The sequence below is a fragment of the Rhinolophus sinicus genome, chromosome 7 (assembly GCF_057876585.1).
Source record: "Rhinolophus sinicus isolate RSI-liver-muscle chromosome 7, RSI-T2T, whole genome shotgun sequence".
NCBI lineage: Eukaryota > Metazoa > Chordata > Mammalia > Chiroptera > Rhinolophidae > Rhinolophus > Rhinolophus sinicus.
Genome location: NC_142507.1, coordinates 45,418,948 through 45,434,720, shown reverse-complemented (window position 1 = coordinate 45,434,720; position 15,773 = coordinate 45,418,948). Strand labels below are relative to the sequence as shown.

The 15,773-nt window shown below is 42.4% G+C and overlaps 1 long non-coding RNA gene across 1 annotated transcript in view; it reads right to left on the bottom strand.

The window, feature by feature from the left end:
- Positions 1 to 3,243: 3,243 nt before the first annotated feature.
- LOC141568439 (uncharacterized) overlaps positions 3,244 to 15,773 on the bottom strand; it is a 36,804-nt gene continuing 24,274 nt past the window's right edge. Inside the window, exon 3 of the long non-coding RNA XR_012491553.2 lies at positions 3,244 to 3,489. This is a non-coding gene — a long non-coding RNA (uncharacterized LOC141568439). The remainder of the gene's footprint in view (positions 3,490 to 15,773) is intronic.

The window sequence follows — 15,773 nt, the reverse complement described above, 5'->3', positions numbered from 1 at the left end:
AAACCTTTTCTTAAAAGCCTCCCTTATCTCCTCCCCAGAGGCTTCTGCTAACATCTCATTGGCCAGAACTGGGTCACGTGGCCGCTCCTATCTTCTAGTGAGTCTAGGAAAGTGGGCATTCTAGCTTGTAAACCTCTTTTGCAGACAAGGAAAGGGAGGTTTGCACCTTTGACTGATAAAGAAGTGATCCTGGTCATCTTTTCTGACAGGAAATCCCCTCTTCAATATCCCTGACCGAGGGGCCTCTGCTTGAACACCGCCAGTGATGAGAATCTTATCGCTTAAATGAGCCCCACTCCACATTTGAATGGATCTTATTGTTAGTTCTTCCCGTGCACTGAGTAACATATCAGATAGTTTGCCTTCAGAAATAATACAACAAAAGGAATACAGGAATGGAAACGAAATAGAGTCATTAATAATGTAAACGTGATGTTCCAACTGTTATTGCCTAGCTCACAGGAGGGTTCAGTAATTGTTTCTCTGCCTCCCTCCTACCTCCCACTCCACCTCCTGTCTTTCCCTTCTTTCCTCTGTAATGGGAGGACGAGGGGGATGCATTTTGTTGTTGTTCGGTTCAATTATACATACATTTCCAGGACATCAGGAACAGTGTTGTCTAATTGACTTTGGTCCACACCTGCTCCATTTGAAGCAAACATATGTGAGTATTAAGGATTTTTTTTTTTTCCTCTCCCTGTAGACGAGAGGCAAGACAACTGGCGATGGAAGAAACCATTCACAGACCTCATCACTGGATTGTAAGCATGCTGGGTGCTTAATGAGTTGCCGAATAATATAACACTTCTTTAGTCTTTGACTGCCTCATGATTAAGTGCTATAAATACTTATGATTTATTACTGATGCTTTGGATAGCATGGGCTTTGGAAGGCTCATGGATCACAGTGACTCTAACAAAAAATAAGAACATAAAACTATAGAAAGCTGCTTATTTATGATGCTGCCCAAATGGGTTATGTAATTTTTCAGAAGCTGGTGGAGGGTAAAGGTATTCAGCGGCAATGCCATTTCAACCGTTCCTCTTATAATTGATCATATAGTTCACCTAAGAATATATTTACAATAAGTAGGAGTTAAAGTTACTAGTTGCTACTAAGAACTCACTCACTTTTGAAGGTTTCAGTTAGTCTGCAAGATCAAAGAGGTCACCATTATGTTTCCTGCAAGTACTTTCTTGCTGTATATGCCAATCAGGGACTAATATGTGGCGATCTTTCCCCCACAGTCAGAACACATTTCTCTGGGTACCAAGGTGTGAAAGCGTCTGCACCACCAACCCTGTCTGCATCTAATGTCCCTCTTGCAAAACGTTTGGTTCCCCGTTTCCTTGGTCCTACTGGCTTAGAGGCTTAGCACCCAAGAAACGAACCCTTGCACGAGGCATATGGCAGCGCTGCATGGGCAGCTGTCGTGGGGACTCTGAGTTTAGATAACTGGGTTGGATCCCTAACTCCATCAAGCTGTGTGGCCCTTAGCTAGTTATCTAAGCTCTCTGGGCTTCAGTTTCTTCATGGACTCATTGTGAGGGTTGAATGATTGAATACACAGGAAGTACTTGCCAATAGCAAGTGCTCAATTAAAAGCTAGGTACTATTTTCTCCATTAAAAGGGAATCATCAGCAACTCTTCTGACTTATGATATACCTCACAACAGAGTAGACATCTCTAAACATTGTACTAGATAGCTGATTGCCAAGACACGAGGAAAATTTAGCACATCCAAAAAAAGAAAAGCATTAAGATTTTTTTTCCTGAAATGGATTCTGTAACGTAGTGTATGAAACGAGAACAAATTATTGAATTTGGCCTTTGCACATATCTCATCTCATTGCATCCTTTGAGCGTGTTATTTATTATACCTTCCAAGATAACATGTGTTGCCCGAGAGCACAGAACTACTAAGTTGCAGAGCCAAGATTTGAACCCAGGTCTTCCAATCATCAGTATATACACAAGTGATGGCAGGAATACATTTCTGTTTTTTTGTAAGAAATCATGGAGAAGCAAGAGGAGGATATGGGTGGTAGGAAAGAGGAGAACTAGAAAACAGCACCTTAGTATCACACTTAATGAAGGAAAAGGACGGCTTCTCCTTGAGAAAGGGTCAACTCAGCTTTCTTGTTGAGCAGATATCCATCACACGATTGTAAAACAGATCCTTTTTCCTGACTTTCCAAACCTGACATAAATATAAAGCTCCACTGATTTTGAGTCACAAAGGCAGGGCACCGAAACAAAATTAGAGTTTCTTTTTAACTGATGGGTGTAGCCTGCCCAGAGTCTAAGAAACCTTTGTATTATAGACTGAAGTGTCTTACTATTGCATTTACTCACATCAGTTAAGTGGAGAATAAAAATTTCACAATTTCTAATATGTTAACGCCAACAAAGAAAGGAGAAGCCGGTTGGAAATTTGTGACTGACAGCTTAGGGCTCTCCGCCAGCTAATGAAGTCTCTCCCTCACGCAGAGCCTCGTGTACCCAGGCTGAGGTCAGCTAGTCATATCACTGAGGGAATGTCATCTGTTTCCTTATTTGAAAAAGGATTCTTCATACCTCATCACTCCTATTATTTCCCTAGTTTTGCTTCAGACAAAAAGGAATTAGATAATTGTGTTGCATACCGAGAAGAGAATATTCGTAATATTCATGAAAATAAAACCTTTTCAGGACTGAATAGAAGGTCACTCAGTCTCCTGGAATATAAAGTCTTGACTGGAGGGAACAAAAAAAGCTAGCAAAACCAACCTGGCCAGCTATTATATCATGTTAAAAGGCCCCCCCAAGTGAAAGTTGTAACTATTCCAGTAAGTGAAGTCTGTGGTGATAGATAGCATTTATGAAACATTTTGTATCTGCCAGACATGCTGCTAAATACTATATCTGGTTTACTCCTGCAGATAGCACCCTGAGGTAGAAACTATGATCTTCATATTAGAGATGTGGAAACTGAGGTTTGGAGAAGAGATGGAACTAATCCCAGATGTCACAGACACCAAATGGCCTACCAGGGACTCAAACCCATGGCTCTATGTTATCTAACCCCGTGCTCTTTTCAATTTTCCACGACTTCTTCTTCTTTCTTTGGAATGTGACCCTTTTTATCATCGAGGAGTGTGATAATTATCTCTTGCCGCACAGCATTACCACAAACTTAATGGCTTAAAACAACACACACATTATCTGTGAGTCAGGATTCTGGGCATGACTTACCAGGCGGCTCCACGTTAAAGTCTCCCACAAAATGGCAACTGAGTCAGCCGGGAATAGGGTCTTCTCTGAGGCTCCTCTGGGGAGGGTCTGCTTCCCAGCTCATGTGGTTGTTGGCAGCATTCAGCTCCTTACAGGTTGTTGGACTGAGGGCCTCTGTCAACCACGGGCTGCCCTCAGTGCCTTGCCACGTGAGCCTCTCCAGGTGGCAACGTACTCGGTTGAAGCCATTTAGGGAGAGAGTCCACAGAGAGAGTCTGCGGGCAAGATGGAAGTCACAATCTTATATAACATAATCACAATAGTGACATTCCACCATCTTTGCTGTATTCCATCACTTAGAACAGTCCTGCTCACACTCAAAGGGAGGAGGTTACATAAGGATGTAGCTAATAGGTGTGTACGTGGAGGGCGGGGGTGCAATTTAGCCACAGCAAGGTATGTTGAATGTCCCATGTTTTCCATCATGTGTCCACCAAGTCCACACACTTGTCCTAAAGCTTCTTATCCGGGACCACAAAAAAAAAGGCTTATAATTTAAAAAATATATTTCTAAATCCCAGCTGAGACGTTTATCTCATACTAGTTTAAAAAATATTGGTGTTTATTATTTCTTCAGACTTGGGCTTTATTCTTATTAGTTGCATAAGCATCCTGTTTCTGGAAATAAGTTCATTGTTTATAGGGCCCTAGGGAAGTGTGCCTTTCGTGGGATTAGCAGGGTTATGAACTGAATATATGGCATCAGTTCTAAACCCTGTGTCTGTGGCTTTCCAGCCCAGATCTTCCTAGGTTAGGCAGAGGTCAGCTCTGTGGGAAATGCAAAGGGAGGAGTCCCACCGAAATGCTGTAGCCCAAGGCTTCTGGGAGGCTAAGGTGCAGGCTTACAGTAAACAGAGCAGAGTACTTACACAAGAAATCACTTAGAGAGGTTATCATTTTCCTTGCTTTTTAGTGTTTCAAGCCTCATTGTATCATTGGAAGGTAGCCTGCCTGAATTATAGCAGCTTAAAAAAGTCTCCTCGTCACTATGCCACATGCATATGTCTGTGTGTATATATATGTATGCATGACACCCAAAATTTAGCACCATGAAATCCACTGCTGCTGCAAAACTGTTCCTTCTCAACGCTCTTGACGACACTGCCTCCAAAAGAGGCTTTGGAAGTCTTCCAGAGCCTAGATCCACGGAGGGATGCAAACCCACCCATCTTGCGTCTCCCTATAATTTCTTCAATAACTTCAGCATCGAGTGACATTGGTTTACAAGGAAAAGCTAACAGATTTTTTTCTATAAATAACTGGGTGGCAGTATTGTGGTGACAATTTATATAATAGAACTCATGCTTAAATAATAAGGTAACAGCTTTGGACTGTGAATTTTAAAATGCTTTATTGAAACGTAGACTGATAAACAGGCAAGATTCTTCTCATTATTTTAATTATAGGTTCTTAATGACAAGAAGGTGTAGAAATCAAAACAGGTTAAAATTACATTTTTAATGACGTGGCACCTGGAAGCCTCAACTTCTCCAAACCAGGTAGGGTAATCTATTGTTACCTAGAAAAACTGCATATGTACATAGAGGTTAAGAAGATGTGTGTTGGAGGCATAGGATTATTTATGACCCAGTTTCTCTGTGAGTGCAAGTAGAATAAAGAAAACACGTAGTGTGGTAAGAAAGACACCGGACTCAGCATCAAAAGGCTGATTTCTAGTCCTGACTCTGTTAAACTGCTTGGCTGTGTGTCCACTTCTCTCTCGGCCTCAATTTTTCACATGTAAAATGTGGAAGTTGAAGCTAATGAGCTCTAAGGCCCCTTTAAACTTTCCAGGAGTTAATGATTCCATTGCAAAGGGTGATAAACCTTTAGGGAAAATAGATTGAGCTTATCTGTCGCTAAATATTAATTTATATGCACATATAATGACGCCAGCTTTTAGGATGTAGACAGGGCTTGCACAGACTTGATCAAAACTAAATTGGACAGGTATCCATGTACCCAACACTGTGCTAAGTACCAGGTACATATGGGTGGGTAAGGTGGCCAGGTGGAGAAAGGATAGCATTCATTCACCCACCCATTCAGTCCTTCATTTCCTAAGCAAATATGTATGTGCTTCTATCGGGAAAGGTCTCACTGATAAGGAACATTTGAAGAGAAATCTGAAGGGAGTGAGCCATACAGATTATCTTGGGGGAATGCATTTCAGAGGAAGAGCAAACACAGAAGCTCTAAGGTAGGCGTGGGCTTGTTTTGTTCAAGGCTTAACAAGGAGGCCAGCATGGCGAAAGCAAAGGGAGAGAGGAAGAAAGCAACGGGAGATGACGTCGTGTATGTAGTAAGAACCTAGGTCAAGTAAGGCATTCAAACCATTTATCCCGCCCAGGCCTAGTTGTACACTTTTATCTGTCTTGGAGTCCAGAAAAGTATCAAATATGTCTTATCTGCCTCTCTCATTCTCTTTCTCAGGAATTCCTATTAGAGCCACGCTGGAGACATGCTATCTGTTTTCTACCTGACATTTCGGAGTTTTAACAATCTCTCATTCCAGTGCCACATTCTGGGTAAGTTTCTCAATACTATTTTCTAATTCTTTAATTAGCGGTTCAACTATGTCCAGGCTAGAGTTTATCCTATTCATTATGATTTTTATTTCAATGCTTGTTTGTCCTCCCTCTACCCCCAGGATTTCCAATTAGTTATTTTTATATCTACCTGTTCTTGATTTATTTTGTTTTGGAACAGGGCCATTGGTGTTTGGGTTTCTTTTGAAATGCTTTTGTCGAGCATGGTGGTGTGTTTGGAGCCCTGGAACAGGGTGTGGACCAAACAGTGTTAACTTACATACCATCTTCACTAGAAATCTCTTCAGGAGGAATTTGACACACAATATAAACCTTAGAGAATTAATATGCCCTGAGTAAACTGGGTAAAAATCCCAGACCTGAAGTCAAGAACAAGTAGGACACACCCAGAGAAATGGGAGGGAACTAATCTGGCTAGAGAGAACAATGGCGGTTGAGATGTTGGGATTCCCAAAGTCAAGGTTAGACATCCCTTGCTTGTGTTTCTGTAATACAGTGTCCTTCCCCTCTCTCCCTTCCTTTGTAATTGCCTGACGGCAGAGCCACGTATATCTCATCCACCACCGTGTCGTTATCATCTTATACAGGGCCTGGCTCATAGGAAGGACTCAACAAACGTGCATAAAATAAATGAGTGACTATTGGGCAGACAAATTAGGGTGTGAAAAAAAATTCGTTGATCAAATGTAACTTCACCAAAGGAAACATCAATTGTCTTCTCATCAGCTGATCAAAATCTCACTCTTACTATCTTCTTTCCAATCAGTGCCTCACGTCTGTCACCCCTTCTCAAAACCGCAGAAAAAAAGCTTCATCAAAAATCTCCAACAGCCTCCCAGGCACAAAATACAACCATCTATTTTCAATTCTCGCCTCAGAAACCTCTCTGCACTACACTCCCAAACTTGGCTTCAGCAGCACCACACTGTTCTGTCCTGGGGGATGTGTGACAGCTGCAAGGTTGGGCAGCTGAAGACACAAATACCTGGTTAGAAGCAAGCATTTGACTAAGAGCCTGAACAGCGAGTGACCTGACGAAAGCTGTGTTTTAGAAAATCCGATCTGACAGGGCCGACTGGAAAAGGTCAAGGTTGGAAGCAGGGGGGAAAGTCTGTGAGACGACCGTACCTGACATTCTTACGGGTCTGTCTGCTCTTTCCTCTCCATGAGGCATTTCCTGATCTACAGAGCTTCTTGGTTCTTCGTTGTGCAGCCTAGGATTTTAGCTTGTCTTTCTAGAACAAGAACCCCCTCGACTGACACTCTGTATAGCCCTTGCCAGACCCATTCTCTGAGACTAGGTCTTGTCTCTGAGACCCAGCCTGCTGTCTGACGTAGTGGTGCTTGTGAGTAAAGAATGGCCACCTCCCTAACTAGCTTCCCTGTATTTCTCTTCACCCTGCACCCACTGTGACTTCTGAAACAAGGCCTAAGACGCTGAGTGGGCCACCCAGCTTCTCTCTCCACACTCATCCTTGCTTCTTCTGTCCAGGATTTGCTCACTGGAAAGGGGAGTGTCTGGCAACTGTTGGCTTCATTCTGCCTCCTTACTATGTTTCCCTGAAAATAAGACCTAGCCGGACCTTCAGCTCTAATGCATCTTTTGGAACAAAAGTAATATAAGACCCGGTCTTATTTTACTATAAGACCTGGTATAATATAATATAATTAATATAATATAATGCCAGTCTTATTTTACTACAATAGAAGACCGTGTCTTATATTGTATAAGACCAGGTCTTATATTAATTTTTGCTCCAAAAGACGCATTAGAGCTGATTGTCCGGCTAGGTCTTATTTTGGGGAAACACAATATTGGCTCCATCCTTGTTGCTGAGGACCATCTAGCCTCACACTCCGGGCCTATTTGGGGTTCAGAAAGAATGAGGTGAATGGGCTTGTTAGCTCCCAGTCCTAGAAAAGCTGGAATAGCAGCCAGGTTATCCAAACATGGTCTCAGGCAAAGGGCTCCTGAGGTAGAAACAATCCGGGGGCACAAGGAGATGAGGGGGGTATTTTAAATACTACAGAAAGCTAGGTATCCAAATGGGGGCACAAGGCCAGAGCTGGATATAGAGTTGGATTGCCTGGCAGTTTCCTCCCTGAGGCTGGGTTGCAGCGCCAGAAATGTCTACTGTCTGAGGTCAGGACTTGTCATAATAATGAGGGTAAGGGCTCGTAGGTAGGGATCCAAATGGCTCTCTGAATAGAGACCAGCAGCAGAGTTAGGAACCAGGCAAGGCCTGCAGAGTGCCTGCATACTCCCGTACGTGTGTGCTTATACACTTCATATAGTAATAATAGTCATATATGTAGTAATACAACTCGTATAGTTTTATCTATCATACTGTGTCAAAGGCACAAACGGTGTGACTCAGTATCAAAAGATGGCTTCTCTCTCTGTCGGTGCTTTCTTATTCTAAAATTATTGTCCTATAGTGTTCATGTTCTTTTTTCAGCTCCCTGAATTACTTGAGAGCTTTTTTGTAGGGGCTGACTGGGGAGATTGCAGACCAACTTTAAAGGCAGGAGTTAACAAATGACTCTCATAAGATGAAGGGTTTTCTTTCCACAGCCCATGTGGTGGAAGCCCCAATTCTCTACACTCAGAGTTCTTCTATTGCATTCCTTCCTTCCTTGCTTGTCCTTGGTTGCCTTGCCTGGTTACCCAAGGGACCCCTTTCCCCCTCTATGTTCCCCCACTCTCTTTTTATATTTTTATTCATACACCTGGGGACAGTGGGGTATCTGTCATGACCTGTGTGACAAGCTGCAGTAATGCCCTGCTGGGGGTTGGGGGAGGGTGGTGACCCGTAACTCAGTCTAGGAGACTCATATCAGGAGATTTACTCAACCTACTTTCCGTAAGACACCCGACAGTATCTTTTTGTTGTCACTGTTTCCTGATGTCTTCATGGAGTCTGGGCATTTCTATCTCACTGAGGTAATTGAGTCATCACCTGTTTCAAATCTCCACATTTCCCAAGTTGATGATACAAGCCATTAAAAAAGCAGGAAGCTGGCTCTGCTACAAGAAACTGACAGCGATTTCGTGTTCTTTTAGACTTATCTCACTGTGAATTCTGAGTCTAAGCTCACTTCCACGCTTCCTGGCTCTGAGCTTTACCTGCCTCCTTTACTTTCCTTTCTTTGAATCTCCATGAGTGAGTTGGTTGTGTTATACATTCATATCGAAAATTGTCTCCTTGAAATTGGCGAATGCGGCCTGCAAGGAACATGGACTTTTTCTCCTTCTCTAAACATCTCAATTCCTCTCCCTCCTCACTTTCCACTTCCTGCCCCTCATGGCCAGTTTAGTACAGCCTTCTAAAGACATCCTGGCTATTTCTGGAAGTGCTATTCTTACAAATCAAAATGGGTTGGATGCTTTAGAGAAGGTAAAAGAGCTACACGATGATTCACTGACTCCTTTCCAGCTGTTCCCTCTTACACGTGTGCCAGGCCCTGTGTTGGGTCCTGGAATTGTTTATAAACACCCTCTGCCTGGGTAAATTAATTCCCATAAAATTAATTAATTTTATGACTTGTATAACTTAGGGTGACATTTTCAAAGCTTCCTGTTCCAGTTGGTACTCAGCAACCATTCATTGTACGTATAATTAACTAACAATGCCTGCAACAGAGCCCTTTATTGGAAATCTGGTATCTGGGACAAGAGGTACCTGGAAGGATCCCACAATAGTACCTGTGCGAATGCAGCATGGAGGAAAGAATTCATTTGTGTTTCCTACAGAGTACTTTTTGTGAAACTAAATGATCCCCCCCCCGGCCTCTCTGGAGCGCTCTTTACTTCCCTGTTCATTTCTGTTCCTTTATATAATCTCTGAGAAATGTTTTTCTTCTGATTTGTCAGGGCTCCTCGCACACCCATCTTCGTGTCAGTCTCAGCTTTAGCTCTTATCTTCTTTCTCCCTCTTGCATTCTGTAAACGGCCCCATCTCTGCCCGGCTCTGAGGTTTTTTGTGGCTTTCATAGGATTTTTCTTATCTCTGATTACTTGTGTACTTCTTTATTCATCTCCTGTGTTGCAGCACACAAAACCCTCCAGAAGAGGCTGTGTAGTGTCTTCCTGTGCTTCACATTGTGTGGGTTTGGGCTTTTTTGGTTTCACTTTGCTTTTCAAGTTCTGGGGGACATGGCTGGTTGAATTCCTAAGTGGACTCGGTTGCCGGTTCACCCTTTTCCTCTGCTGGGGCTCCACCACTGGAGTTTGCCCTCTTCAAATTGTTTCCTTGGGCCATCACTTTTCCACTGAAACCAGCCCTGTATCTCATTCCCACAGGTCACCTATGCGCTCCAAAACACACAAGGCGACAATTTCAACTCGAGTCGAGTGTCAGCTCATACTGATGCCAGGCCCTGCCCTGAGTGCTGGTGATACAAAGATAAACAGCACTTCAGGCCTTAACCTCAAGGGGCTCCCACCTTGTGTGGAGGTTTTACACACAGATTCAACAATTATGATGCCGTGATTGCTAAGGATTATGACAGCTGCCTGCAGAGGGGCTCTGAGAGCAGGTGGGAAGAGCTGATTCTCCAGGGAAAACATGGGAAACAGACATTAAGTTTTAAAAAGAACGCTCTTAAACTTTCATCATTCATAAACTTTAGTGTGTAAGTGGGAACAGAATTGGGGGCAGGAGAGGGGAAGGAGAAGTCTCCCAGAGAACGGGTTGTTAACGCACATTGAAGATTAAATAACGGAGGATGCACTTACAGCATCCCTAAGAAACAGAAATTTTCCAGACAAATGAGGAAGGAAAGATTGTTAATGGTGGAGGAAAGTAAACAGATTGCAAAGGCGCAGCTGGTGCATCAGGGTGATGTGGACATACTGGGGAGTGAGGGGCAAAGCTATTGTGGGCTATTGTGGGCATGTGCCTGAGGCACCAGCAGAAGTTCAAGAAAGGAGGCAACATGCAAGGGCTTTTTTAAGTCTGTGCTTGTGTCCAGTTTGTTATTATCCCCTTGGCCAAAGCAAGTCACTTGCCCACACCTAGAGTCATTGTAGGAAGACCCTATCCAGGGCTGTAGGTAGAGAGAGGCATGAAATCAATATTCATAGGAGAGAAGAAATAAGGTCAGATTTGTGTTTTAGAAGGGTCACATTACTGGTTCTGGATTGGAGGGAGGTGATGCTGGAGGCAGGTAGGCCAGATGGGAGGATGCTTTAGTGACTCAGCTGAGAGATGAAGAGAGTTCAGACTAAGAGACTGAGACTGGGGAGTAAGGAATTGCTGGAGTTCCAGGACGTCAATAAATCATACCCTCTTCCCTCCTGAGTTCAGAATCAATTGAAAGCTACACACATGGATCAAACAGAAAGAGCCCATCAGAGAATGCGTGTTTAAATCTGCTGTCAAAGAGCTTTCTCAAACTCTCTGGATCTGGCTATTCTCCCTCTCCCAGTCTAGGCCTTCGGACAGCCTTTCTGAGAGCAAGGCAGGGCCTGAAGAGTAGATACAGTCACTCTGGTCTAGGACAGAGAAGAAAGGAAAGGGGTATAAAAGAAAAACAGCAAAATGGGGTTGATATTGTCAAGAGAACAATCTAAAATGGAGCCAGGAGGCCTCCAGGAAGCTGAGCTAATATACCCTTGTCCATATAAAACTGAACTGTTAAACTGGGCTAAACCACAATGATCACATCCTGACAAGTTCCTGGAACTAGTTCTACATCACTGAACTTACTATTAAAAAACAAAATTTTCACCTAGCAATAGACATAAGTAATTAATCACGTATAGCACAGTATATGTTTGTTTATCAGCACTAATCACAGCTCTTTTAAAACAACTTGTGTAATCCCTTTGGAAGCTCTCCTCTTTGTCCCTTTCTTTCCCCCTTGGAACACAGTTGAGGTTTCTACCTAGGTTTGTGTTTCTGAATTGCAATTCCTTTATAAACTTTGTCCCTTTCTTTCCCCCTTGGAACGTGGTTGAGGTTTCTACCTAGGTCTGTGTTTCTGAATTGCAATTCCTAAAGACCCACAAATAAAGCTTTGTTTGCCTTGCAGTTCTTAGTCAAAATTGATTGACAGGGCATGAAATTTTACAGTCTTTAATAATTTGGTTCTACTCAATCAAGAGATTTAGCTGTCAACCAGGAGGGAGTAAAGGGTCAAGCGAAAGGCCAGATATCTAGGGCAGGGGTCATGCATTTTTGTTGTAAAGAGCCAGAGAGTAAATATTTTACATTTTGCAGGACACTTGGTCTTCACTGCAACTATTCAGTTCTGCCATGATAATGTGAAAGCAGCCATAGGCAATACATAATGAATATGGCTGTGTTCCAATAGAATATTATTCATGGGCTCTGAAATTTGAGTTTTCACGTATCACAAAATATTCTTCTTTTTATTTATTTTCAACCACTTAAAAAATGTTAAAAACCATTCTTCACTCATGGGCTGTACAAAAACAGGCAGCAGGCTGGGTTTGGTTTACAGACTCAAGAAAATACAAAGTCAGGAGAAAGGAGTTCTCTGCCAGTGACATATTCAAACTGTCTATCTGAGGAATATTTAAAGTAGTATTATTTACAAAGGTATGCTCAGGGTGTAGGGAAACTAACAAGGGTCACCCAGGGTGGCAACATAGGGACCTGCTATTATTTTCCAACTCGAGGCATGAATTGGCAAGAGAAGGAATATGTATCAGACCCAGAGAGAAGAGCTGTACTGGAGAACGCTGCCCAGCTGAAGCTATGGCCATTTGTTAGCGGGTCACATGTAACCTGTGGTGACCTGGTAAGGAGGGATCCCAAGATATAAATATTCTGACCTCACACCCCTTCAGCTCTTTGATCTACTTCTCATGCTTCCCATTAGCCAAACACAACTGGAAACCAGAGGGCAAGGGAGCCCATTAATGTAATCCACACAGGTGAGCTTTCCAGGCCAGGGAGGAGAGTAGAAGATAGTGAATCTAAAGGGGCAAATGGAGAACATCCAGCACATTCCCTAACAGGAACCAAGTAAAGAGATAGTAAAGAGGAATGGTAAATAGGACAACCCCTTCCTCTCAGGGGCCACAGTTCCTCAGCTATAACATGAAAGGGTAAGATTAAATGATCTTTAATAGTCAATTCTAACATTCTTTGGTTCTATGATAACGCTTCCGACATTCCTCACTGTGTTAAGAAAAGAAAAGAAAAGAAAAGAAAAGAAAAGAAAAGAAAAGAAAAGAAAAGAAAAGAAAAGAAAAGAAAAAAGAAGGTCTAGAAAAGGGGGTCTTTCTTCCTTGGTTTCTGGCCCCAGACCCACAGACCTCCATTTCTTTCTTAGGCCCTCATTCCAATAACAGCATAACTGTAACCCAATGAGGGTAATTTCTCAGGCCAGTATTGTTTCTATATCATAAGAAATGACTTCTATGATGAGACATTCAAGCCAAGTCAGAGGGGCGAGGTGAGGGGACTGGGAGATGGAAGGAAGGCTATTAACATTTATTAGTGTCTCCTCTGTGCAAGACACTTAGTAATAATCTTTTCCAAAACCGTTTGAGGTTGTTTTTATGATCCCCAATTTGCTAGTGAGGAAACAGAATCTTAGAGAGGTAATTAACTTGCCCACGGCCACACAGTGAGTAGGGGTAGAGTAGGTTTGCAAATCTAATGCTCTTTCCTCCACTACACTGTCAGATGAGCCTTCACGGCACCCAGCTGGCACCAGTTAGGCAAATGCATTTTCAGTAAAATTGTTCTTCCCAGGACTTGTGTCCTAACCCAGAATGGCCAAAGAATGACAGTCTTTAAAATGCCAGATGTCCACTAGTAGAACAAGAGAGGGTTGAGAAACTCACATAGGTATCTCAGGCCCCCAAATGCCTCACTCCTTTCCAAGCATTAGCCTTCTTTTTTCCAGATATGATGGGCAAAGGTTCACAAGGACATAGGGTTCCTCCTTTCTCCTTTTGTGCCTCCTTACTGCACATTTTTTCAAAAAACGGAGGCAAATTTGCATAGTATAAAATTAACCATTCTAAAGGGCACAATTCCGTGGCATTTAGTGCATTCACAATGTTGCACAACCATCTCCTCTCTCAAGGCCCAAACTTACTGCACATTTTGCCTCCTGTTTTGTAGATGTTTATCTACCACACTAGACAGTTCACATCTTGAGGCCAAAGACTATGTCTGTTTCATCTACAATTTCTGAGAGTAGCTTGTAAACATTCCATGCCTTGCAAATCCTAGTTGAATGGAATGCCAGATACCCTCTTCCCTATTTGTTCTTCTGAGAAGGACTTTAAAGTGTGAATTTGGCATCAAAATCAAGGCCTTCTTCCTGCCATGGACCTTCATTATGTCACGGAGTCAGAACAACAGGCTTCACGGTGAAACAGACTCTCTTCCTATCTGCTCTGAAGTCATTCTTTTCATCCCTTTTCATCTGACTACACATTGCCCATGTGGATATTAATTTGCATTGAGCTATGGTTAAATTTTAAATGTGCCTTCAAATTTATATTCGAAGCCAACAACCACATATCTGAATATTGAAACTCATTAAATAATTGATTTTTCTAAGCTGTCTTCCACTTTGGAAAACAGCAAGTTTTATAAATACATAAATATGAACTGACATCTGGGAAACTGAGGTAGATGATTTGTGTACATCTGCAGTGCAGAATTAGAAAAAAAATAGTGCATTGTTTTTTAAATCACAATTTTTTAAAAAAGTCAAGAGGCTTACTTAAACAAAAAAAAAAGACTCTAACCTATTTTGTGTTTTCTACCAAATTATCAAGTGGAAAATAAACCTTTCAATTATTGTTACAGAACGTTTTAGTTTCTGGAAATAGCTATAAATGAGACCCACTCACTGCCAGAAAGCTCTGGGATTTCTGCACTACAGTTCTATACAATTTACATGCTATGTATATCATGCTCCACTGAATACCAGCTAATACATTTATTCTCCTTCCACATTAGCTAAACATGGTCTTCTCTTCCACTAAATCAATCCCTCTGCAAAGGCAGGTATAAGAATACCTGTCTGACACGTGCTTCTTTGCTCTTCTTTGCCAAAAAATATATATGACTGGACAACAACAACAAAAAATCTATGGGGCCTCATTTTGTAAAAGCCTCATTTAATACCTGGGTGATGTTCAAGATGAGTTGGAGGAAAGATGAAAGAATGGAAGCCAAGTTTCCTGGAGGTGGAGGTGGGCACTTGAGAACAGAGCACAGAAGTACAGGGACTCAAGTTACTTATATGGCTCTGACTTTTTAAAAATGTTTATGGGAGAGATTGACTTAATTCCAGAACAGCATTGCTCATCCCTCATTACATTCTCATCATCATCTGTACCGATTGGTATTATTGGAATAATTCCATGATTAAGATGTGTTGGAGGGCAGTCATTCTAAATCTCTGAGCTTCAATTATGCTGTTTGGTGGGAAGACGCTGGCATGAAGAGAAGATTATTTACACCCTTAAGACCAGATAGGCTGGGTTCAGCAGCTATTTTGCTGCGAAACATAAGGGATATCGCCATATGGGTAAAGCTGGGTAAAGTGAGAAATAGGTTTGACTTCTCTAAGCAGCAGTTGCAGCAACCTGAAAGTGCTGTCCGCAGGAGAAATTTAATGGGGCTAGGGTCCCAGAGCTCAATTAGGAAGCAGTCAACCCCATCATCCACGTCTTATGCTGTAAGAACTATGGAAGCCATCGCCCTCCCACTAGTCTGCCCGGATTCCCTGTTTATGGTTTTGAAGCCCCGGGGAAGGAAACTGTATCAAGAAGGAATGGCACAAAACAGTACGTTACGTTTGGATGATTGGGACTGGGAGAAACATCCTTTCACAGACCCCATCAGTTTGTCCCATGTAATGGAATAAGCAGCATGAGTTGGTGTGTAATAACTGAGGCGCTATAAACAGACAGGGTTCAAGTCCCGGCCCTTCTGTTTTTAGGTGTGCGA